The sequence below is a fragment of the Heteronotia binoei genome, chromosome 4, assembly GCF_032191835.1.
Source record: "Heteronotia binoei isolate CCM8104 ecotype False Entrance Well chromosome 4, APGP_CSIRO_Hbin_v1, whole genome shotgun sequence".
Classification (NCBI taxonomy): domain Eukaryota; kingdom Metazoa; phylum Chordata; class Lepidosauria; order Squamata; family Gekkonidae; genus Heteronotia; species Heteronotia binoei.
Window position 1 is genome coordinate 151,773,477 of NC_083226.1, and position 25,817 is coordinate 151,799,293.

Here is a 25,817-nt window from a genome sequence, read left to right on the forward strand (position 1 = left end):
TCCTACTAGGCTGAGATAAGATTAACTTATGGAGCTTGGAAGGGTACAGAAATTGCTTCACATATAACCTTCTCGCATGTTTTTACTCCTTTTCAACAAGGCATTTTCGCATTTTATCTGAAGGAAAGCAATATCCTGTTATAACATTAAAGGCTTGCTGGAAAATTTAATAAAGTAAATGCAACACTGGCACAGGTTTCAACTTATAATATGGCATTTTATTTGCTTGGCCGGGTGTTAATGGGAACAAAGTTACTGGTATTGATCTTTGACTGTGATTTTTTTTTTCCGCATGCCAAAGTGAATATTTTCCAAGCAACATTTCCATTCAGAAGAAACACCAGTTTGATCCTATAATTTATCACAAGCAATCAAGGGATGTTCACTTGGGACCTCAGGGGCTTTGGAGAATGTTTCCTGAGTACGAGGATGCATGCTTAGATCATTTTGTCACAGAATCCCTCTTGATTGATTCTGCTTGAAATACTCACCTTTGCTTGAAGCAACTTACCTTTGCTTGAAATACTATTTAAAGTTTTTAAGCAGAGGAAATCATGCCTTTATGGACCAAAGACATTATCTCCTCTGTTTGAGGGCCATTAAATGGGGTTCATTAACCATAAAGTCTGATTTGCAGAGCTGGTCCTAAAGAGGTATAATTGTCCTCAGTGTACTATAGGCAGCAATGTATGCAGAAAGCAAAGTACAAAGCCTAACCACATCAGTACAAGTGATGAATCCAACCAAAGTCCAGTCCAAAGTAGGGTCGCCAGTTCCAGCTTTGGGAATTCCTGAAGACTTGGGAGTGATGATTTGGGGAGGGCAGAGTTTGGCAGAGAGCTGAGCAAGGATATGATATCATGTCATAGAACCAACCCTCCAGAGTGTCTATTTCCTCCACAGGAATTCATCTCTCTAGTCTGGAAAGCAATTCTAATTTTGGAAGAATTCCAAGCCCCACCTGGAGGTGGACAATCAAGTGTGTGGTTAAGGATGCCAGCAGGGGAGCTGGCACCAGGTATATGGCTAGAACAAATTCTCCACGTGAACAATTGTCCACCTAGGAAATGAAGTCATGCTAGGGCAATTCTGCCTCATATTCTGCCATATAGGTTTTTTATCTCCATAGTAGACAATCTGTGCTTGATATGTGAATACACTGGAGTGGTTTGGAACTATTAGATTGTGGACAATTTACGAATCCCTCCATGAGGAAGGTTGACTGAAATGTACTGACCAGCTAACAAGTGACGTCAGAGACAGTTTTGGGTGTCCAGTATAAGATTCCAGCATTGAACATCAATTATAAATGAGAGATGACACTGCACAAGCACTGTATTGAACTGGATGAGTTTATTAATTTATCAACATACAGGAAATCATTGCATCTTAATGATTCAATTAATTGTATGAACTGACTACTGATTCATTATTTTGTATACATTGATTATATATTTCAAATATATTGTGAAAAGTTCATTAGTTATCTTACCACAGTCTATTTTTGTATAAGTCATCCTCCAGGAGGAGCCTGGAGATCTCCCACTTTTACAACTGATTTCCAGCAGGCAGAGATCAGCTCCCCTGGAGAAAATGGCTGACTTGAAGGGTGAACTCCATGGCATTGTACCATGCTGAGGCCCCTCCCCTCCCCAACCCCTGCCCTCTCCCAGTTCCACCCCCAAAATCTCCAGGTATTTCCCATCACATACCTGGCAACCCTACCCTTCAGTGAGAAAACTGAGGGCAACTAGTAACATAGTAAAACAATTAAAACTGCTGTGAAATACAGATCCCTTTTAAACCATAGATCATAAACCAGCAAAGTATAACACATAAAATAGCAAGAGGGGAGGGAGCATAAAGATATAAAAGACCAGCAGTTTCTAAAGCGCTGAACAGTGAACAGCAGAACTAAGACCAAAAGTAGACAGTCCAAAATAATAATTAACAACCAGGAAAAAAAACCCAACCCCTCACTTAACACTTAGAGAGAAAAAAACAGAACTTCACATCAGATCTTGTGCCCAGCAGAGCCGGTTTGGTTTAGTGGTTAAGTGCGCAGACTCTTATCTGGGAGAACCAGGTTTGATTCCCCACTTCTCCACTTGCACCTGCTGGAATGGCCTTGGGTCAGCCATAGCTCTTGCAGGAGTTGTCCTTGAAAGGGCAGCTGCCATAAGGGATCTCTCAGCCCCACCTACCTCACAGGGTGTCTGTTGTTGGGGTGGGGAATTAAGGGATATGGTGACCCCTCTGAGATTCGGAGTGGAGGATGGGATATAAATCCAATATCGTCTTCTTCTTCAATGGGAAAGCAGTGAAGCATTGCAGTGCCATCACTGAAAAGGCCCTGCTTGGCCTTGTTGCTATCCCCCTCACCTTGGAATAACTAGTGTGGCAGAACAGGGCCTTGGCTGATTTATTTTGAAGGATGAGCTGAAACATATGCAAGAAGAGGGTTCTTTAGATATCCTAGTGCTAAGCCATTGGAAGAGGGGGTTTTAAAAGTCAAAATCATCACTTTGAATTGGGCCCGGAAGAAAAAGCACAACAATGAAGCTGGTCTGGTACAAGTGCCATGGCATTCTGCATCAATTGAAGCTTCTGAATAGTCTTCAAAGGGAACCTCACGAGAGCTCGGAATGTATGGAACTCTTTTCCCAATTACCCATTTTATATAGTTGTTTGCACAATTACCCATTGTATATAGTTTTAGATGCCTGGTTAAGGCATTCTTGTGTGTCCAGTCTTTTTGGTTAGGGTTTTTCTTTGGGTAGGGGGGAATAGGGGTTGGTTGTGATTTTTCCTCTTCTCCACCCTGGGTATATTATTATAATAATTTGTTCTATGTGGCGTGATCTAGTTGGGTTTTTTTGTTCTTGTTGTAACAGCCATTTGTAAGTCATAGGATGTTTTATTGGTAATTCTTCACTTTTTGTTAGCTGCTATGAGGCTGAGAGGCAGGATATAAGGTTTTCCACCTCCTTCAAATAAATAGATATGACAGGAATTTAAAACAATTATGTTCACGCCCAAGACACTGTTCTTTCCCATTTCGTGTCTTGCTTCCATCTGTTTTACTTATCTGCTCTGTTTGTGGTTTTGTGGTATATTTTTCCTCCTGAAACATTAATGCAGCCTGGTAATATAATCGTTATAAGGAAGCCAATTCTATATAACCTTTTTTTAATATGTAACTTTTTTTTGGTTGTATGTGTTATAACATCTTGCTGCATTTTTCAACTATGGCAGCTTTGCAGAAGTTTTGCAGCTTTGCAAATGTTTAGTAGTTCAGCTAGGAACACAATGCTTCAGTAAGAGCCAACTGATGTTTTCTTCATACGGGAGGGAGTAGGCTCCAAAGACAAATTGGAATAAGGTTTGTTGTTGTTGTTCTTGTTGTTTAATTATACTACTATGTCTTGTGCTCTGGATCTTACAGATATAATTTCTGGGTAAACAGTAACAAGTATAGGGTTTGTAGAATCTTTCGGGATCAAGTGCCGTGTTCTACTGGAGAAAGTTTTCCTTCCAGACGTTTCGTTCTCAGCTGCGGAGAACATCCTCAGTGGCGTTGCAGCCGGAGCAGGCGCTCAGACCTTCTTGGCTGCTGTGCAATTCAAAACATTAAAGTGGAGCTTACCCTACAGCCAAATGATCCGTGCAAAACAGAATTCTACCAGGTTAGTTGATTTCATGATGGCAAAGGATTCTATTAGCGAGCAGTTTGCTGATCAAGGCTATCCAAAAATGGCACTGTACAATGCCCATCAGAGGGTAACAAAAATTTCCAGGGCCTCTATGCTTCAAGGTCCACCGCCTCGCTATAGGGATTCAATCGAAAAGGAAGGCAGCTTAACGTGCGCATTTCGCTATTCTAATCTGTCATATCCAATTCAAAACATCTTAAAGAAGTTGCCAGGATGCCAAAGGTTCCCGAAAATTGGTTATAGTAGAACTAGGAACCTGTGAGATGTCCTGGTTAGATCGGACTTTTATAAGGTTTCAGATTGTACTATGAACATTGGTGGCCATTTTAATGGAACTTTATCTTTGGAACTGAGACAATTTGGACACCCAGAAACTTGATATAGAGTATATTTGAGAGACACCACTACCTGCTCTACTAAACAATGTATTTGCATCATATTATGCCTGTGTTCTAAGATCTATTTAGGGAGCACGACACGTGTCATTCGGACATGTGTCCTTGAGCACAAATCTAGAATTAAAAACTTAGTGATAGATGTTCCTCTCACTGAGCATTTTAGGGATCTACAACATGATCCCAATTCACTAAGATTTTTTGTGGTCAAAAAGTTCCCTCAGCAACTACAAGGAAAGGTGGACGTCATGAAGTGGTTATTAAAATGGGAAATGAGATGGATTTTCGTGCTGCTGACTTTAGCGCCGTTGGGGCTTAACAACAATTTGTAATTGTTCTTAAAAATTTGTCAGATTAAGTTGTATTAGGTTTGCTTACCATCATATATGAATATAGGGAGGAATCATTGAGATGAATGTAAACTGCAGCTTTAAGCAAGTGCATTCACCTGTGGGCTTTAAATTCAGCGTCTCTTAGAATGGGTTAGGAAATTGACCATACCTTGTGAGATTTGTTGTAAGCAGCAGCATCAAGATGTAATGAATTTGTTAGAAGGTATGAATTTTCCCACACTAGAGACTTTCCCACAGTGTATGCTTAATATTTTGTATGGATAAATATTTTGTATGGTTCAACATTTCGCTTTTGTGTGAGCCACTCTCTTCGGAGTGGAGGGTGGGATATAAATCCAATATCTTCTTCTTCTTCTTCTTCTACAGCTTGTAGAAGCAAGTGCAAAACATGGGACCAAAGTACTACCACGTTGCGTTACAAAACTTATGTGCCTTGCTGTACAAAAGGATAAGTTCTTTGGAGCATCGTTCTCTATTTGAAATTCTTCAATGCCAAAAAACTTCTTCTGGAAGCATTGTTCTTCATGAAAGACTTGACCGTTTCAATTTCTGCCTTCATGCATCCTTTGGAATTTCCTGGACATTGATTTGTCTGTAAATGACTTTGGGTGAAGGTTTATGCTCTTTATTTGCCATTTATATATGGAATGCTTTTGCACAATTGAATATAAATTTCTAGCATTTGTATTTATTTGATATTAATATTTGGTAATTTTAGATCCCTAGTGGAGGCAGGGGTTCCCTACCGCCAGGCCTCACTACCCTGCCACCTATCAGCTGGCCGACAGGGTAGGGGCCCAGTCAACATTGCAGTGATACATTTACATCACTTCTAATGTGACCTGGAAGTGATGTAATCACGTCAACTATGTCAAGGCAACACTCTGTATTTGGGCAAAAACTCTATAGTAAAAGTCAAATTTACCATGGAGTTTTTGCCCAAATACTAGAGCATTACCCTCATATCGCTGAATAATGATGTCACTTTCCAGTCACATCGGAAGTGATGTAGACATATCACTGCAATATCCGCTGGGCCTCTCTCCCACTCCTGGTAAGTCCAACCCCATCCCCTACTGGTTGCCAAGAGGGACCTGACAATCCTAGGAGCTTCCAGATTACATTTTATCTCCAGACTACACAGATCAGTTCCCCTAGAGAAAAATGAATGCTTCAGAGGGTGGAATCTATGGCATTGTACCCCAATGAGGTCCCAGTCCTTCTCAGGTGCCATCCCCAAATCTCCAGGAGTTTCCCAACCTGGATCTGGTAACCCTACCCCCATCCCCTGCCAGTGAAATCCATGTTTGGTGCCAATCACCAACCTTAGTTTGCAGTAGGGTTGCCAAATCCAATTTAAGAAATATCTGGGGACTTTGGGGGTGGAGCCAGGAGACATTAGGGGTGGAGCCAAGAACAAGGCTGTGACAAGCATAATTGAACTCCAAAGGGAGTTCTGGCCATCACATTTAAAGGGACAGCACACCTTTTCAATGCCTTCCTTCCATAGGAAATAATGGATAGGGGCACCTTCTTTTGGGGCTCATAGAATTGGACCCCCTGGTCCAATCTTTTTGAAACTTGGAGGGTATTTTGGGGAGAGGCACTAGATGCTATGCTGAAAATTTGGTGTCTCTACCCTAAAAGACAGCCCCCCCCCAGAACCCCAGTTACCCACGGATCAATTCTCCATGATTTTCTATGGGAATAAATCTCCATTGGGAATAATAAGAGTCCCCAGCAGACATTTCCCTCCCCTCCTCCCACTTTCTGATGACCCTAAAGTGGGGGGAGGGCCTCCAAACCGGAGGATCCCCTGCCCCCACTTGGGGATTGGCAACCCTAGTTTGCAGGACTGTCTACATTTAAACCTCACAACAAACCAACAGGTGATGAAAACATTGCTTATAACCACAGTTTCTTATGATGGCTGACTGCAGCTGGGAGAGGGTGTTGAGGGCTGTCAGGTTGCTTCTGATTTATGGCAACCCTATAGATTAATGACCTCCAAATAGCCATGCTTAGGCCTTGCAAACTGAGGCTGTGGCTTCCTTGATTGAGTTAATCCACCTCCTCATCTTTTCCTGCTGCCTTCAACTTTTCCTAGCATTATTGTCTTTTCTAGTAGCTCTCCTCATAATGTGACCAAAGAACAATAGTCTCAGTTTGGTTAGCTTCTAGGCAGAGTTCAGGCTTGATTTCATCTAGGACCCATTTATTTGTCTTCCTGACAGTCCACCACATAATCTGTAAAACTCTTTCAGTGCAACGTTTCAAATGAATCACCTTTCTTCATGTCAGCTTTCTTCACTGTCCAACTTTCATGCCTATACACAGCTTAATCTTGGTCAACAGCTACACATCCTTTTGCTTAGGGATCTTTTTAAACTCCTTCATGGCTGTCCTTCCCAGTCTCAGTCTGCTTTTGATTTCTTTGTTGTGGTCTCTCTTTTGATTGATAATGGAGCCAAGGAACATAAAATCTTGAGCAATTTCAGTTTCTTCACCGTCACCCTTAAAGTTGCATAATTCCCCAGTAATCATTACTTTTGTTTTCTTGATGCTCAGCTGTAATCCTGCTTTGACACTTTGTGCTATTTTCTGCCAGTTATGTGGTGTCATCTACATATCTCAAATTGTTAATGTTCCTTCCACCAGTGTTCACCTCACTGTCATCTAAATCGAATCCAGTTTTCCTTATGCTACGTTCTGCATACAGGTTGAACAAGTAGTGAGATATAATACTTGCAGGGCCTGCAAGACCGCCCTTTTTAAACTCGCATACCTGGACTGTTAAGAAGATCGGCAATTAAGCACCCGCCAATGCGGTTAAGACCACAGCGCTGAATAACTGCACCTACTGGATTGCTTTAATGTTATTAAGTTAATATTTACTGTTTTATATTGTTAAATGTAAAAGTTTTAACCATTGTATGTTTTTATGAAATGTTGTTAACCGCCCTGAGCCTGCCGAGGTGGGGAGGGCGGGATAGAAATAAAATTTATTATTATTATTATTATTATACATCCTTGACTGTCACTTTTGCGAACTGAAAACCATTCTGTTTCTCCATAGTCTGTCCTGACAGTACACTTATGTCCAAAGTTTAGGTTGCACGTCAAAACAATCAGGTTTTGTGGCACACCCATTTCTTTAAAACCAACCACAGTTTTTCATGATCCATAGTCAAAATCTTTGTTATAATCTATGAAATACAAACTGATTTTCTTTTGAAATTATCTTGTATGTTCCATTAGCCAATGCAACCAATGTAAATCTGCACAATGATCTTTGGTGCCGCTTCCTTTTCCTTGGGGTAAAAAAGTAAAGGTAGTCCCCTGTGCAAGCACCAGTCATTTTCGACTCTGGGGTGACGTTGCTTTCACAACATTTTCATGGCAGACTTTTTACGGGGTGGTTTGCCATTGCCTTCCCCAGTCATCTACACTTTCCCCCCAGAAAGCTGGGTACTCATTTTACTGACCTCAGAAGGATGGAAGGCCGAGTCAGTCTGGAGCTGGCTACCTGAACCATTCCTATTAATATAATCTATCATCTCATTCCCAATCAGAACATGTTAATACCCACAGATTAATCTACAATCCAAAACTGAGGACAGGGCTGGTTCACTAACCAAGATATCTAAGCAGCCAGTCGGAGCATCACCATCTAGTGAAGTCAGTGGAGACTACACTTTTGCAGGCAAAGCCCACAATAAGCTCCAGAGATACTGAAAGCTTCTCTGGAGCTCTTCTTTCACCCAGTTGGTGGCAAGGGAGGGAATGACTGACCCAAGAGATCCTAGGGAACAACAAATACGGCTGAAGTTTGACTTCCTCCTGTGATAGGTGAGTACCTCACCTGCTTGGGATGGTAAAAGACTTTGAGCCAGCTCTGCTTGAGGACCCCTTAGCAGTGCAATTCCAAGGAGAGTTATCCCTTTCTAAATCCATTAATTCAATGGGTTTTGAAGAGCTGTACTCTGTTTAGGATTGCACCATAAATCTCTCTCTCTGCCATTCTATATGGAGTTGGAGAGTAGATGTTTCTTTGATCGTCCCCTTTGAAAAGCAAATGCAAAGATTCATTCAGCTTCCCTGCAATTTCCTTATCATGCTCACAGACTGCTCCTCTTTTTATCTTATCTTTTTCTCTGCGCCTTTCCCACTTAATCCTTCTGTTCAAGGGACCTCCATTTTAATAAGGCACACACCACTAGCTGTCTCTTTGAGCCTTCTGACAAAGGGAAACAAACATTTCCCACCACTTCTTCACAGAGGTCAGAGTTCTCTGTCATGTGGGCTGCTCTCTCTTTTCAAATAGGAGAAGCACATCAGTCAATCTGATAGAAAAAGTAGTCAGAGGAAAGCAAAGCATGACTCTGGACGCTTTAAACTGTCATGCTTGTATTTTCTTTAGCTTTTGAAATGTTCCAAAACTTCCATTATCTTCTTTCAGATCTGTTAAAGGCTGTTCTTGAATCCCAAGCCAGTGCTTACACAGACCAATGGTGAATAGAAGTGATCACAAGGCTTTGCCAGCTCCCAGAGATGATTATCTCCCCTTGCTTTTCATCATACTGCCAATTAATTGCTGCTCACTGGTGGACTTGTGAAACTGCTACTAATCAATATATTTGCGAAGTGGAAGGGGGGGATCTCTAAAAAGCTGAAGTCATCCATGGCAATCACTTGTGCTATGAAAACACAACTGGAGATTTTCTTATCCTAGAAAGTGTTTAGTAGTAAAATGAATTTTGTTTGCTGATTTACAGAATGGAGATCCTTTGGCTAAAAAGCTGCTTACAGCTGCTTTCAAATGATGGTGTGTGTGTTTTTAAACCCATATCAGTATAAAAGTACCAGAGTCTTCAAAGCAACAATGAAAATTAACAGAAAGAAGTCTGGGCCAGCCCAATAGCATCTGCCTCAGAAGCTAAATGGGATTAACCAGGGTTAATAGTTGGATGGAAGACCACTAAGGAACTCCAGAGTTGCTACACAGAGGCAGGCAATGGCAAACCACTTCTGAACACCTCTTGCCTTGAAAACCCTGTTATGAGTGCTATAAGTGGGCTATGATTTGACAGGGGCAGGGGACCAGACAGAACATGCCTATATTGCAGTCACTCCATTGGTTATCAATTAGTTTCTAGGCAAATTTCAAGGTACATTTTATCACCGGCAAAGCCCTTTGTGGCCTAGGGCTGGCTCTCATCTGAGCAAAGCATTTGGAAGGCATCACCCTGCAAATGAGTAACATCTAGGGGTGCAGTCACACACAAACAATGCACTTTCAATCAGCCTTCAAGGCACTTTCCAACTGGATTTTACTTTGTGAAATGGCAAGATCCACCTCCAAACATTTTATGAAGTGGATTCAAACTGCGTTATTTAGCATGTGTGACCACATCCCTAGGGGACCAATCAATTCCACCCTGACTTCCTGGAACTTAAGTTAAGCTTCCCTGCCTTGAGTTATGTTTCTCAATGCTGTGCTCTTTAGTTTGGACTGCTTATTTATATTTTGATTCTCAGTTTGATCTTGACCCCACTTCTCATCTCTAGCAGTTGGACTTCTGACTCTCAGACTGGACTTGACTCAACATCACTGGTCCACACACCTGGCATTCACCCAAACTCCAAAAGGCACTGACTAAGCTTCCTTGTTTTAACCCATGATCTACCAGAGACTCACAGTGCAATCCTAAAGAGAGTTACTCCAGTCTAAATCCATTGAAAAGAATGGGCTAAGAGTGGAGCAACTCTTTTTAGGATTGTGCACTCAATCCTCTAAGAGGCAGACTGGGTTGATAAAATAACCTGGGAACAGGCTTTGTATGCTTATTTAAAAATAGGTACAGAATTATTATTTTTTAATTCTAGTAAACAAAGAAAGGATGTGAGTCCTACCTGGCTGCTCTGCTGGAAGAATTACACCAGTGTAGCATGTGTGAAGCATTTTGAACACCGACATGTAACCCGCATGTCACTCACCTTAAAATTCTATTTCTATCCAATGTTAGAATTTAGGGCCTAGGGAGCAAAAGGTCACAGACTAGCATGGGTAGTTGGTGAAGTTGCTCACATATTACCAACTATAAGAGCCCCACCCCATCAGTCAGTCTGGCCTGCACAGGGGACAGAAGGCCCAGAGTTTGATTAAGGGAAACTGCTGGCTTCTTTGCAGGTACACAGTGGGTGGAGCCAGGAAGAAACTGCACACCACAGTTTTCCCCTTTAGAAGTTGTTATAAAAAGGGTATATCAAGCTGTTAATTGAGTTGTGGCTAAAGATATGGTTTAAAAGTCTATCCTCTGAACGAGTCAGTTCAACCTGAAGCAAGAGAGGAAAGGCCTGGAGCAAACTGAGGCAAACTGCTGGTTTTTTGCAGCCCCAATAGGCTTCCCAACCCCCCCGCCCTGCCGGGGGACCCCTGGGTTAGCAGCCTAATCCCCCGCTCCCTAAAAATCTGATAGCGGGGGTGGGGGTGGAATGGCGTCGTGTCTCTTTCCTTGCCTGGCTTCAGGATTCTCCCTTCCTCCGAGTTACAAAGACCCGCCCACCGCCAGCCTGCTATTCGCTCCAGTCTGGCCTCCCTTCACGAGGTGCATGCTGGGACTTGTAGTCCTTGCATCCTCTCACATCTGCTGAGCATTATTCTCTATGTGGAGATTGATTCTCATAGGGTATAATGGAGAATTGATCTGGAGGTTTCGGGGGCTCTGGGGGAGCTGTTTTTTGAGGTAGAGGCACCAAATTTTCAGTATAGTATCTAGTGACTCTCTCCAAAGTATCTCTCAAGTTTCAAAACGATTGGACCAGGGGGTCCCATTCTATGAGCCCCAAAAGAAGGTGCCCCTATCCTTCATTATTTCCTTTGGAAGGAAGACATTTAAAAAGGTGTGCAGTTCCTTTAAATGTGATGGCCAGAACTCCCTTGGAGTTCAATTATGCTTGTCACACCCTTGTTCCTGGCTCCGCCCTGATGTCTCCTGGCTCCACCCCCAAAGTCTCCTGGCTCCACCCCCAAAGTCCCCAGATATTTCTTGAATTGGACTTGGCAACCCTAAGCCCCAAGGAAAGAAAAAGCAGCAGTAGCAACGGCAGCAGCAGCAAGAGCCATTGAAAGAGCATATGGGGGGAAAGCAGCCCTGCACTTCTTTAAGTTAACTTTTTGGACTTCCTCATTACCTTGTGTTACTGGGCACTCTTTGCTAGGATTGGCTTTTTTTTGAATGCCCATTGTGAAGGGCATTGAAGATCCTGTCTCTACACAATGTTGCTATGTTCATAGCTATTAGTATTTAGTTTTACCTCTAGTCTCATGAGCACTTTGATCCAGTCAACGCCACCTGTTCTGCCCCATCTTCAAAGCAGAGTTAACAAATACCTGGGAAAGTCTGGTCTTAACAGCTGGTAGCACTTTCACCCCACATTTCCAGTTGGCTGAACTCCCCTCTTGCAAAGTCAAGCCACTTGGGAAGTCTGAACCTTTCCTTCTGTTTCCACCTCCTTTTTCCCCTTTTGGATCAGGTGGTGATGTGTGCATAAGCGTATCATCACTCCTGGCATTGTCAATCACTGTGCTCAAGTAGTCATTCTGGATCAGGAGTCTCCAGGGAAATTGTTTTTGAGACAACCCCCTCCAAAACCCCTCTCTCCTGTTTCTGTGTCAGAGTTGCTGTTGGCAAGCATCCCATGATTGACATAAGGGTAAATATACTAAAGTCAATGGTGCTACTCTCATGTAAATCTGCACTTTACTCCTCCCCTAATGTTTTCCAAGGAAGAGAGGTGAAGGGAAGGTGGCTGAGAGGGGTCAGAGTACTTGGCAGAGAGATCATGGAACTGTAAAAAGGAACTGGTGCTTTGGATACACTTTTATGTACATGGCTGAAAGAGGGGGGGGGGGGGGAAGGATGCTGCAATGTTCTGAATGATGGACCATGGGACAAGCACATCGTGAAACTGGTTCAAGGTGGGATGTCTGGGACAAGTACACAGTGAAGCTGGTTCAAGGTGGAATGTCTGATCAAAATTTTCAGTTACAAAATAAAATGGTGCAATTAGAGGTGTGGCCAGATTGTGACAAGCCTGTAGCATGACCACAGCTTATTTGTGACACTGAGTTTATGATAAAGATTTGTTACCTTGAAAACCATAACACTTCCATTTTTTTAAGCAATTTCACATTTGCTTGCTAAGCCACAAGTGCTGCCATTTATTGATCTGTATCTCCCCCAACTCTGCAATTGGAAAAGGTAATGTAGGAAGGGATCTATGTAGCCAGGGTTTTGCTGGGTTACACTAAGATATCTTATGGAAGAAAATAAACTTAATCTGTGCTCCTGTGCATTGGCAAAGCACTGCACAAAAATAATCTTGAGGAAACAACATGGAAAACGACATCAAGACTGCTTTTTCCCCAGAGCTTTGTTAACTGGCACATGGTGGGTGGTCCATATGACTTTAAGGTGTATGAACAATGCTGTGTGCATCATCCAGATTTTTTCTAATGCATTGGATGCTGAAACAAGAATGTGGAATTCCAAAATCCAAGTACAAATAAAGATAAAAAGATCAGATTAAAATAATTTCAGAAATATCCCTAATTTTCATGACAGGTAAGTATTTGTACCTGAAGGCCACATGTTAGATAAAATCAGTTGTCCAATATAGTGATAATATTATTCTGCAAGATTTGCAACCTTAAGCAACAATACTTGGTGTTACTACAATAACTGGATTAATAGCGTATCCAATTGGCAGTATGTTCTATAGCATCACGTGCCAGTCCATAAAACAATCCAGCAAGGCAAGGAACTGTTTGTTGCTGAAAAGAAACACAGAAAAAGGAAGAAGCAGACTTCTCAGAAAAGTTTAGTAATCTTCCCAAATAGAAAACAGCAACATTCAATTTTTTTTTTTTTGTCATCTTCTGTCCCAGGAGAGTTGGCATTGTGTGACAAATAGAGAGGTATTTTTTTTCCTTCCATAAGAGCAACAATGCAACAAATTTGTATAATCTAAGACAGGGTAGATTCAAAACTCCATGTTGGCAGCTTAATAGTGCAGGAGTCTTCACTGACTATTGACTTCAACTGTCTTAGAAGGGTGTGACTGTTTAACATTACACTGTTTGTCCTCTCACAAACCCTTGCATCTCCTGGGTTGTTCTCATTTCGCTTGTTTGTGTTGTTAATATTTTATATATTATTTTTAAAAGCTGTATCCCTCTCCTTCAGCTGGAAACTGATCAAAAATAATTAAAATGTGATAATAATCATAATTAAAATCTCACACCTAAATATTAGAATGACAGGGGGAAAAATAAAATTTTAAACATCTAGAAAGCAATGGAGAAAAAAAAATCAAACAGCAGCAGGACGTATCAGTACGCTTGAAATTCAGTCATCAGGGATAAAACCAGAACCAACTAGATAGAAGCCTAGGCAGAAATCAACACACATAGAGGGAGAGCAGGAGAAATGAACTGGCCCAGTCACAACCAAACATACTGGCCAACATGGTCAGAGGAAAGTGAACATAGTACCGACAAATAAAGATCTGCATGTACACATTGGCTCCATCCCTGTGATGAGGAACATTTGAAAAAGTAACAGAAGCAAAGCCAGTATGCATGCTGTTTCTCTGCAATTAGGTATGCATGAGGGATGCCAACATCCAATGGTGCCCAAAGATCTCCCGGTATCACAACTGATCTCCAAAATACAAAGGTCAGTTGCCCTGGAGAAAATGGCTACTTTGTTGAGTGGACTTTGTGGTGTTGTATTCTGTAGAGGTTCCCCTGCCTGTCCAAACACTATCTTTCTTAGGCCACTCCCCATATCTCCAGACCTTTCCCAACTAGTAGGTGCACCCTTATGCATATAGTCCCCATGCCCACATTTTGGCAACTGCGCAGGTGCAGTCCCAGCATGCTTGTTGCCACTCCTCCTTGGTGTGTGTTGGCTTCTATAACAAAGTGACTACTTTATTAATCACTCCACTAAAATGATCTCCCTGTAGTTTCTTCAGTTGTCAAATATTTCCCTTTCAAAATGACATGGTATGCACAGGTAAAGACTGAAATAGGGAAGGGAATTGATATTTATATAGGGTTTTAGATTTGGGATAGATAGGCAGAAAATTAAATACAGAATGGTTTCTTTAGGTTGCAGAATTCACAAGAGATGGTTTTATACTAAAAGTTGTTTGGCTTTCATTAAAGGTATTGCAGATGTTATGAGACTTATTCTTAGAGGTTACTTGTTATAGAGTTCCTTGCGAACTCCCCACTTGATAAACATATAGTCTTGAGAGAGTACTCAGCTTTGTCCCTGTGTTCAAGACTAAGGTCTTCCCATTAAACCCCTTTTCCTGGTAAAATCATTATTGGGATAAATAACCTGGGTCTTTGGTACGTTGAGGGCTTTTCAATGCCACTTCCAACCCTTTTACCCAGTCCTTATATTTCAGACTGACAGTCTTTACACCCTGAATAGTAAGCTTAAAACTGAAGACCTAAAATTCCTTCTCAAGATGTGTTTGTTTGTTTTACACACAGAGAGACTGATTAACTTTTGGTAACAGTCTCTCACTAGAGCCTCTTCTAGGTTCAAAGCCCCACCACTTTGACTCTGAAACAGACTCTCCATTTTAGACTCTCACACTTGAGTATCACAAGCAACAACTCTTCCTCCACCTTCTAACCCTCCAACTTTCCAACTGCTTCTCCAACTACCTAATTGACCCCTTTCTCAATAGTTAGCTGCAGTTCCTCAATCATAATGAGTTCCATTAGCTGCCTCTGAGGCTTTGTTGGTAGAAAAAGCCCAACAGGAATTCATTTGTATATTAGGCCACACACCCTGATGCCAAGCCAGCTGGAACTGCGTTCCTGTGTGTTCCTGCTCAAAAAAAACCCATGGCTGCCTCTAAACATGTGTGTGCCTGCTGACTGTCATAGCTTCATATATCAACAGAAGAGGACTAGAACATTACATAAAAGCCTGGGGGAATAAGTAAGTCTTCACGTAACTCCTGAGGGTGAACAAATCTGAAGTCAGGCAAACATTCAGGTAGAGGTCATTCCAGAGGTGAGGTGCTATTAAAGGCCCTCTTCATAGTTACCACCTGCCTCTCTTCAGAGAAAGGTTAAGGTTCAGGCAATGATCTCAGTGGACAGGCAGAATCATAAGGAATGATCTTTTAGATGTCCTGGCCTCAAACTGTAATAATCAGAATTCTGAAGGAGGCCCAGAACCACATAGCGACACATGAATTGATTCATTCTAATTAATTGATACCAGTTAATAATCTCACAGACATATTTTATACCTATGGGAACTTCAACAGTGCCCTGTTAATCTGCTTTAGCCCCAAACAATAAAAACCATGTACTAGGTGGTCAAAAAGTTGTGAAGGGTTATAGTTAATTTAAGAAAAAACAAAACACAGATGCAGCACCCAAAAATTTTAAAGAGAATTATCAGATCATATGCATGTAAATATTACTTGTAACCCCCCCCCACACACACACACACTGTAACCCCCCCCCCCACACACACACACACACAGCCGCCCTGAGCCTGCCTCGGTGGGGAGGGCAGGGTATAAATAAAATTTTATTATTATTATTATTATTATTATTATTATTATTATTATTATTATTATTATTATTATTATTATTATTATTATTATTATTATTATTATTATTATTATTATTATTATTATTATTATTATTATTATTATTTTATGACCTTCTTGGTTCTACCCAAGTTTGTTCTTCATGTAGTTTCATGTGTCAGAGCCCTGCATGAGAGTAGAGTGACTGGTTGGCAGTGCACCAGAAAAAATTCTGCTGCATTCAAATCAAACCAGGTTTATTACAATCAAAAGACCAGCAAGGTTCTGCTGCATTGTGACTGATACAAAAAATAAACAATAGAAGGAGAGGCAATGTTCATTCCTACTAACTTGGCCAACCAGCAGTCAGACACAGTCAGAGTTTAGATGCAGAGTATGGAAATGAGCATAGGGATAGAAACACATTCTAGGCAGGGATAGTAGCACATCCCATTCATTTCCCAGATAGATTTAGGATATCCATTGATCTACCCACTTTTGGTGGTGAGGGAGGTGCCGCCATGATCCCATAAGGAAAAAAAAGAGGGTTGGCATGCTGTGGTAGGTGGTTGTTGTTGTTCAGTCACACAGTCAAGTCCGACTCTTTGCGGCCCTGTGGAAAAAGTCACTGCAGGCCCTCCTGTCCTCTACCATCCTCTGAAGTCTGCTCAAATTTGTGTTTGTTATATCAGTAACACTGTCCAGCCATCTCATCTTTTGCCGTCCCGTTCTTCTTTTGCCTTCTGTCTTTCCCAGCATCAGGATATTCTCCAGTGAGTGCTCCCTTCTCATTTGGTGGCCAAAGTATTTGAGCTTCAGCTTCAGCATCTGACTTTCCAAGGTACAGTCTGGGTTGATTTCCCTTAGGACTTAGGTGGGGGAGGTCACAATTAGAACAATGCCCTTGCTTTGTTGAATTTAAAGCTTACTGTATATTTTACAGGGCTAGGGAACTGGTTATTTGTGGACTTGCCCTAAGATCGCATGGATTTGATTTGTCCTAGAACTAAGTTTGAGGATTGCTTTACAGGATGTTATAGACACTCTTCATATTCCTTTATGCTGTTCCTTACTGTGTTGTTTTATGTCTGGATCGAGAAATGTTGCACTGTTGATACTATACCCATGTGTATCTAACTCATGAAACCTTCTCCCACAATAACAATATATTTGTTAGACCAGGGGTCCCCAACCTTTTTGAAACTGTGGGCACTTTTGCAGTCCTAACACAGGGTAAAGGACACAACCACAAAATGGCTGCCATGGAAAAGAAACCCACTTTCACACTCGGAGGAAGTCCAAGTGCAGGAATGAGGAGCATAATTTAAAAAATACACTGGAGCAGAGAAACAAGACAGAGAATAAAAGTAACTGTGCGATGGCTAAAACAACATTATTTTAATCTGCATAGACAATCAGATCATCACTGACCAACCAAAAGTGTCCCCCTCCACTTTCGAAAAAAAGCCAGTTAAGGTGTTGTTGGGAGCTATGCTGGGGACTTCTGTATTAGACTTTAAGGGACCACAAAACTTTTTTTTTGGGGGGGGGGTGTAACAGTCCTGGTAAAAATAGCTATACTTCCTTCAGTGTCCTCCAACAGACAGCTATATGGAATTTTGGTAAGATGTACATTTATTTAAATGTAGTTAATTAACTAAAAGATTGATAATTAGTAGGCTTGCCATTTGCCCATCTCTGGTAGAAGCCCTGCCTTCAGCCTCAACCCACCCCCCCCCCCCCGATGATTTGAGGAATGGGAGAAAAACAAGAGGGAATTAGTGTTAATACTGATATTCTATGAATTTTCCCAATCTGTTTGGTGAACGTAGCTGGTAGCCAGGTGGTGCCCAAGGTGGCCACCTACTGTCAAACATGAGTAAAATTCCAGTGTTAATTGATTGTTTTAGGGCCCTACTTAAGCCTGGACTGGAAAGTGTCATGGAGGGCACAACCATGTTGCCTTATTATTCTTTCCCTTCCCCCTGTCCTGCTTTATGGCTAGCAGTTAGAAGTAGTGAGAACTGAAACCAAGTAATCAGCCTTCTCATACATCCCGTGAAGGGAGTATAGGCCATCTGGAGAAAGCAAGGACGAAGTCCTGATAACGGTATGGGAACCTAGACATTTATGATAGTTTATGGGTGAATGCTACCCCGCAACCCCATACCTGGGTTTGCCCAGATCATGCTACCCCTCACGGAGTTACTAAAAACCAAAGGGAAGGGCCCTGACACTAAGAAACCGGGGGCGAGGTTAAATTGGACACAGAAATGTCAGGAGGCATTCAAAAAACTCAAACGGCTGTTTACCAGTGAACCGGTTCTGAGCCACTCTAATGAGCTGAAATCCTTCATTGTGCAATGTGATGCCTCCGACGTCACCGTCGGAGCCATCCTCATGCAGAAAGATGAGGAAGGGAGGCTTAATCCTTGCACCTATATTTCTAAAAAAATTTCCCAAGAGCAGAGAAACTGGTCAGTCTGGGATAAGGAAGCTTTCGCTGTGACTTATGCTTTGAAAACATGGAGATCATGGTTGGAAGGCGCCAAAGTGCCCTTTGAAATCTGGACCGATCACAAAAATTTAGAGGCGCTTACTGGCCTGAGAAAACTCAGTGAAAAACAAATCCGGTGGGCAGGGTTTTTCTCCAAATTTGACTTTGTGCTGAGGCATATTCCTGGAACGAAGAACTTTTTGGCTGACGCTCTTTCGTGCCTTCCTCAGCATAATAGCCAAAAGGAGGAGGTGGTGGACTCGCTGATTCCCTCCACTCAGGTGACTGCGATTGTGACCACTAGGTTTAAAACTCAGCAGAAACTGTGGCCAAACGGGTGGGGGGGAGAGCATTTGGCCATCGAGACCGAAAAAGAGGGAGAAGACCAACCAAGAGACGTACAGAAAGGGGAGGATGGGCTCTGGTATAAGGGGAGTAAGCTGTACCTACCAAAAAGCCTACGGTCAGAGGTCTTACAATTTTGTCATTCTAACAAGCTAGCTGGCTACTTCGGGTACGTTAAAACACTCCACCTAATTAGTAGGCATTTTTGGTGGCCCTCTATGAAAAAGGATGTTTCGGAGTTCGTGGCTTCCTGCCCCATCTGCCTTATGGCCAAAAGAAGGGGGGGGAAGCCCCCGGGACTACTGAAACCTTTGGAGACGGCTACTCACACTTGGTCCATGGTGTCAATGGATTTCATAGTCGAACTATCAATCTCACAGGGCAAGACAGTGATTCTGGTAGTAGTAGACACCTTTTCCAACAGGCGCACTTTGTTCCCTGTGCGCAGTTGCCCACTGCCAAGAGGCTCACCTATCTATTTTTCCACCATATTGTGAAATTACACTCATTCCCTGATAAGGTCATTAGTGACAGGGGCCCGCAGTTCGTTGCCAACTTCTGGCGGGAGTTTTGTAAACTATCTGGTATAGAACAGGGATTGAGCTCCGCCTACCATCCTCAAATGGACGGACAGACGGAACACGTGAACGATTTGTTGGAACAGTATTTACGGTGCTATGTGAACCACCAACAGTCCAACTGGGTGGATCTTTTGCCATTTGCAGAGTATGGTTACAACAACAGCGTGACAGCTCAACCAAAGCTTCCCCTTTTCAGATCATGAATGGATATGAGGGGAAGCCTGTTCCTCTCCTGCCAGGGGGTGATCAAACCCGCAACCCCACCTTGTTCGAACAATGGTGGGGGAAGCTAGGGAGTGGCTGGAAAGTGATCAAAGAGAATCTGGAGCTGGCGAAGGAAGCGTATAAAAAGCAGTATGACAAGTCTCATGTACCGGTGTGGAATTTTAAAGTGGGGGATTCTGTATTGGTGTCAACCCAAAAACTCCCCTTGAACCAACCGTCCAAGAAATTGGCCTATAGATTACACCCTGTCTTTCATTGCCGTCTTCTGCAAAGAGACCTGGGTGGTTCTTCTTGGCACCCTCGACCACAAGCTCTACAACCTTTCCAGATTGGGAATCAGAGTCATCATGAGGTGCAAGAGATTTTAGATTCAAAATTGAAACGTGGAATATTGTATTATCTGATTAAGTGGAAACATTTCCCAGCCAGTGAAAATGAATGGGTAGCCGAGAAAGATGTGTTAGTTCCTGATTTAGTAAATAAATTTCATAAAGCCTTTCCTCAGAAGCCCCGGGGCTGATTTTAGGAGGGGCAATATGTCAAGCATGAGTAAAATTTCAGTGTTAATTGATTGTTTTAGGGCCCTACTTAAGCCTGGACTGGAAAGTGTCATGGAGGGCACAACCATGTTGCCTTATTATTCTTTCCCTTCCCCCTGTCCCGCTTTATGGCTAGCAGTTAGAAGTAGTGAGAACTGAAACCAAGTAATCAGCACTTTCTCATACATCCCGTGAAGGGAGTATAGGCCATCTGGAGAAAGCAAGGACGAAGTCCTGATAACGGTATGGGAACCTAGACATTTATGAGTGAATGCTACCCCGCAACCCCATCCCTTGGAATCCCTTTGAAGTAAGCCTCAAAAGAATTGTATCAATGTATCAGTTTCATTCTTCTCAAGAACTGTCTATGCTACAGTATCGGTCTATCAATAAACGTAGTCTTTGTAGCAACTTCTACTCGTCATTGACTCCGCATGCTTGACACCTACCTGGTCAACTCCCATGCGCTGGCAGTGCAAGCACCACCCTCAAATCTCCGGGAATATTCCAGCGCAGGTCTGGCAATCCTAACAAATTGGCAACCTATTTTTATTTATTCAAATGGGTCATCATGTTGGTCTGAAGCAATAGAACAAAGTTTGAGTCCATTAGCACCTTTAAGACCGACAAAGCTTAATTCTGCGTATAAGCTTTCATGTGCTAAATGTTTTGTTCTGACATTTTTTGAATTAATTGACAGCCCTTAGCAATTTCTGATCCACACAAACCCAAGCCACAATGGACTTGTTTTTCATTCTAAAAAATGTAATTAAAAAGCTATTGAACAGTGTTACTTTGACAAGAATATTTCTTGTCTTTGTGTTTGCATCTGCAGTGCAAATTAAATTGCTTCCACATGAAGACTTCACTGAACAAATCTATCACAGGATAGGTTTGTCACTTCAAATTACTATGCAGTTAGAGTAAACAATATAAATTATGTAATTTAGTATTACTTTCTTGGTTTGCTGTTGTTCTTTTCTTCCTTTAGCGCTCCCCCCTCTCCCATTCTCATTGTTCTTGCATATTTCACTCCTATTCATAGCTGAGCTGCTGCATGCCAAAAAGGAGAAGGCCTGTTTGAGTGGGAGTGGGAAAGTTAAACAAAGTCTCACTTTGTCACACAACGTTTTAATTGTTGGTTTTATGCTTTTACACACATCTTCTATTGTTGCTTTTATTATGTGTTTTAATTCTCTGTTTTTAATTGTTAGCCAGCTTGGTGACTCTTTTGAGGGCTTGGGCGGGGAGCTTCCAACTATTGAGTATACGATGGAATCAACATCCAGTAATATTGGCAGGTTACTGTTAAATCTTACATATTTAAACCCAGTCTCTTACAGTATAAAACCTAATAACCAGTTTGGTGTAGTGGTTAAGTATGCGGACTCTAATCTGGGAGAACCAGGTTTGATTCCCCACTCCTCCACTTGCAGCTGCTGGCAGGGCTGGATTAACAGTTAGGCCTAGTAAACACTGGCCTATGAGCCCCCATGCCTTTAAGAGCTCCAGGCCAGCTTCCCCCCCCCTGGTTTTCCCCCTGCTTGCAGCCCTCCCAGCTTGCATGCACAGCCAGCAACTGAGCCACTCTTTGCCCAACTTGCCTGGTGCGGCTGCTGCTGGTGTCGACACCAAGTTTGCCTCTCTCTGCCTCTCCCCTGCAGCTTTGTCAAGGGGGGGGGGGGTTGAGAAGGTGCCTTCAGGCTGCAGTAGAGGCCATGGGTGGCAGGGCGGGTGCTCTGACTCAGATAATTTGTGAGGGGCCTCCCAAGAGTTCAGCTGCCTAGGGACCTCCACATGCTGCTGAATGGGTCAGCCATAGCTCTTGTAGGAGTTGTCCTTGCAAGGGCAGCTGCTGTAAGAGCTCTCTCAGCCCCACCTACCTCCAGGGTATCTGTTGTGTGTGGGATGAAAGGTAAAGGAGATTGTGACCACTCTGACCAATATCTTCTTCTATCAGATGGCACCCCATGAATCAATCATAGGTGAATAACTGGGGAGGCATACGTGTTGCTATCCTCAGCTATATGCCCAGTGGGTCATCTTGGTCTTACAGGCCCTGAGGAACTGAGCCAAGTCCTTCAGGGCTCAAGTCTCATTAGAAAAAGAGTTTCGTCAAGTTGGGTACAGGCCCAAGAGGGCCCTGGTCCTGACTGAGGACAGCCAAACTGTTTTGGGTTCAGGGAAGATCAGAAAGTTGTTACCAGATGAGTGTAAAGCTCTCTGAGGGAAATATAGGGAGAGGTGGTTCCATAGATATGCAAAGCCAAGACCATATAGAGCTTTAAAGTTAAGTACCAGAACTTTGGACCTGATTCAATACTTAATCTGGAGCCAAGGCGGCTGGTGAAGCACAAGTTGTATATGTGATGTCAGGGGTGTTCCAGTAAGGACCCACACTGTCATATTCTGGGGGTGCTACTGGAGCCGTCCCTAAAGATGGAGGCCCAGATAGCGGCCACTGCCAAGTCCGCGTTTTTTCATCTTAGACGGGCAAGGCAGTTGGCCCCCTTCCTGGACCCCGACGACCTAGCAACAGTGATCCACGCTACGGTCACCTCGAGGTTGGATTACTGCAATGCCCTCTACATGGGGCTGCCCCTGTGCCGGACCCGGAAACTGCAGCTGGTGCAGAATGCCGCGGCCCGGCTGTTATTGGGCCTCCCAAGATGGGGGCACATTCGGCCGGGTCTTCGGGCTCTGCACTGGCTCCCAATAACATACCGGGTCCGGTACAAGGTGCTGGTCATTACCTTTAAAGCCCTATAAGGCGTGGGACCTGCCTACCTGAGGAACCGTCTCTCCCCACACGTTCCCCAGAGAGTACTGAGGTCTGGGACCCAAAATCTTCTCAACATCCCCGGGCCCAAGGAAGTGTGTCTCAAGACAACGAGAGACAGGGCCTTCTCTACAACGGCCCCTATGTGGTGGAACCAGCTACCGGAAGAGGTGAGGGCCCTGCGGGATCTTACTCAGTTCCGCAGGGCCTGTAAGACGACCCTCTTCCGGTTAGCCTACCCCTGACTGGATAAATGTAGCTTTCTAGATTTCTGTGATAACTGTATAGTTAATACTAATTTTAAGGTTTTTAGGTTTTTAAATGCTTGATTTTAAATGTAACTAATTTATTCCGATTTTATTGTTTTGTTGTCTGTTGTAAGCCGCCCTGAGCCACTCGTGGGAAGGGCGGGATATAAATCCCGGAATAAATAAATAAATAAATAAATAAATAAATTCTGGACCAGTTGAAGTTTCTAGAGCAGACTTAAGGGTAGCCCTGTGTAGTAGAGCAAGTTGCAGGAGTCTGTGATCCCCATCTTCCAGATGGTGTGTGACTGAGGCAAACTGGCTTACTATAGTTACCCTGTACATTTTTTATGTATGTTTGCTTGCTTGCTTATTTGTCCATTTCTATCCTGCCTTGTCACATGTTCAGGGGAATGTACAATATGGTAGTCTGGATCATAATATTCCACACAGCCAAGTCTGAAGGCTTCCTCCAGCACAAGGTGCCTCCTGCCAATATAAATGGATCTTCTCGCAGAGGAAGAGCCATTTAAATTGGAGGAAGCTTTATTATTATTATTTAATTTATTGGGAATCTTTTGTGCCACCTTTGGGTCCCCAAGGCAGCAAACAAACAAAACATTAAAACCAGCTTTAAAAATACATACACACCACATACACGTATCTCTCATTTATTGAAACTTATAAACAGGAATGAGGGTCAGTGAGGGAATGTCTTCATCCATTGGAGGGACACAATGACAAAGGTAGACAGGCTTCAGAAGGGTTTGTTGAGGAAAGTGGTAGGATACAGGTAGACCAGGATAAAAAAAAAAGAAAACAATGCAACCCCAAGCTACAACGAAATATAACGATTTGTCAGTGCTTCAGCTGACATACCCAGAACAGCCATGAATGAATCATTTTCAATAATCACAATGAAACATAAGCCTGTCAAAGATGGCTAGGGCAATGTGGTCCCTGAGAAAGAGCAAGGCAGAAGATTGTATCGTGGTGGTGGGGTGGCATAACTTCCAAAGGTTGCTGGGTTGACCAAAAATTATACATAGGTTCGTACTATGAGGGGCAGTCTTTTAAGTAAATAGGTCCAAAGTTGTGGAGGGCAATAGAGACCACCACCTAATCTAGAAGACCTGAGTTTAATTCCCCACTCCTCCACATGCAGCTGCTGGGTGACCTTTGGTTAGCCACAGTTCTCACAAAGCTGTTCTATCAAAAACAGTTCTCAAAAGAGCTCTCTCAGTCCCACCTACCTCACAGAGTGTCCGTTGTAGAAAGAGAAAGGGAAAGGAGATTGTAGGACACTCTGAGACTCCAATGAAGGACAGGGTATAAATCCAGTCTCTTCTTATCTTCTTCACTTTGGATTGAGATAAAAAAAAATGAGCAGAGAAAGTCCTTCAGTGATAGTATACCATGTGCACAGTGCCCCACAGCAGCTGAGAGGCAGGCCGCTGCATTCCATTCTCCCAACAGGAACTCATTTGCATATTAGGCCAAACCCCCTGATATCAAGCCTGCTGGAACTGCATTCCTGTCCATTTCTGCTAAAAAAAAAACCCTGCTCCTAACTACTATACCAACAAGCCAAATAGAACCCCTCCAAGACCATTCCTTTCCAAGAAAATAGGTTGGAGGGAAGCCTATTGGTGTAGTGGTTATTATGTGCACTTCACAGGTGTAATATGAATTGAGCACAGCATGTGCAAGAGCTAAGGCCATTTAGTGAACCTGTCATAGAATCCAGCCGTTGGTCCACCAGCCTAATACTATCTTCTCTGACTGACAGCAGCAGTTCCCCAGGTTTTCTCCAGCCCTGCTGTCTCTCAACTGGAGATGTCAGGAATTAAATCAGAGGCCTTTAGCAAGCAAAGAGATGTGTTTGAACAACGAGCTGTGGGGCCTTCCCTGTGGAAACTCTTCACGGAGTGCACTTCTGGAAGTTGATCCCTGCAGACCACCCAGCATTGTTGTGCACTGCATAGTTCTTACTCCTGTCAGCAAAGAGCTCTGCAGGGAAATCCCCTTGCACTCAGTTGGTCTCAGAAGTAGAATGGAATAGTAAAGAACAACGAGCTGATTCATGGATTGCATCACTACAGGATGTCTTTTTGGCGAGTTATCACTCAGTAATTTAATTAGTTAATAAAAATCAGAGCACTCAAGACAATAAAAGCCCCTTGGCTTGACCCATCAGCTTCAAGTAACAGAGGATGTGACCAACATCTGAATCCATTCACTGAGCTACTCCTAAGTTTAGCAGCAAGACACACACTGCACAACTGTAGGGATTTCCATCCTTCCCATGTGCAAAGGGCAGGTTGCTGCTTTGTGTTATTCTCCCTTTCTTCTCCCAAGTAGATTGGTCATGGGGTTACCCATAGAGATAGGTAAAAGCGTGAAGATCAGGAGATCCTCTTTGTTTATGACCTTTCTAGCAAAAGGGACTGACTGGCTAGAGAGAAAGGGGCAGAAGTATCCTTCCATGCTGTCCCAAATTGGTAGGATGAA